Source organism: Primulina huaijiensis, unplaced genomic scaffold (genome assembly GCF_012295235.1).
Source record: "Primulina huaijiensis isolate GDHJ02 unplaced genomic scaffold, ASM1229523v2 scaffold203948, whole genome shotgun sequence".
In the NCBI taxonomy this organism is placed as follows: domain Eukaryota; kingdom Viridiplantae; phylum Streptophyta; class Magnoliopsida; order Lamiales; family Gesneriaceae; genus Primulina; species Primulina huaijiensis.
The window spans coordinates 1-863 of NW_027353460.1; the positions used below are offsets into that span (position 1 = coordinate 1).

The window sequence follows — 863 nt, forward strand, 5'->3', positions numbered from 1 at the left end:
GTATACATCCTTCCTGATGAGTCAGACCATCTCCCTAACAATGTAAGTGTTTCACTTTTCTCTGTCCATATTACCCTGTTATTGGTCTATTCTCAAGCTCATATAAGTATTTTGTTATTCTTTGATGTTGCGTAGCCATCGGTGCATGTTTGTTTTCAATGCTCCAGTAGAGAACCCGTGGACCTTCTTGTGCGCTGTCATTACTGCCAAATTCGATGCGTTCATTCTTACTGCCTCGATCCACCTTTGTTTCCGTGGATATGTTTCCAATGCAAGGATCTACAAATGCTCTATCTTCATAACCGATAGTTCACTTCAACTGTCTTTTATGCAGCGCATGCTCTGCTCTATTTGATCATTTGCATCCCTTTTTGCACAAGGTTGAGTGTGTTTTATGGCTAAATCTATAACTGTAATCAAATTTCATAGATTTAATCTATTGATTTTTGTTTTATCGATCTGTTGTAAGATTGTGGTTTCATTTTACTTGAGCACTGTGACAATGAGTGCAGTTGCATTCGAGGGCAATCTCCGAACACAATTGTCTATCCAAACTTTCAAATTGCATTTTGTCTGTACTTTGTATGTCGGTAAATAATTAACATTTCTAAATAAATATCAAATATTTATTATCTATTGATAATTATTTATTTATGTAAATGAAATTAAATTAAATATTGTGAAATACAATTTTTAGATTCATGCAGTCTCCTTTCTACATAAGTAGCTCATTACTCACTCATTTCTTGGAACATGGAAGATTCATACACGGATAGCAATATAGGTGTAATAATACCCATTTTGCGGGGATAGCTAAGGGGTGCATTCATTCTATACTTTCAAAGATTTTTAATGATTTTTTT

General features: G+C 34.2%; 1 long non-coding RNA gene across 1 annotated transcript; it reads left to right on the plus strand.

Annotated features, from left to right (window-relative positions):
- The first annotated feature begins 1 nt into the window (after position 1).
- LOC140966281 (uncharacterized) lies at positions 2–456 on the plus strand. The gene is made up of 2 exons (XR_012173305.1): positions 2–42; positions 136–456. It is a non-coding gene; the product is annotated as an uncharacterized lncRNA (long non-coding RNA).
- The last annotated feature ends 407 nt before the right edge of the window (positions 457–863 follow it).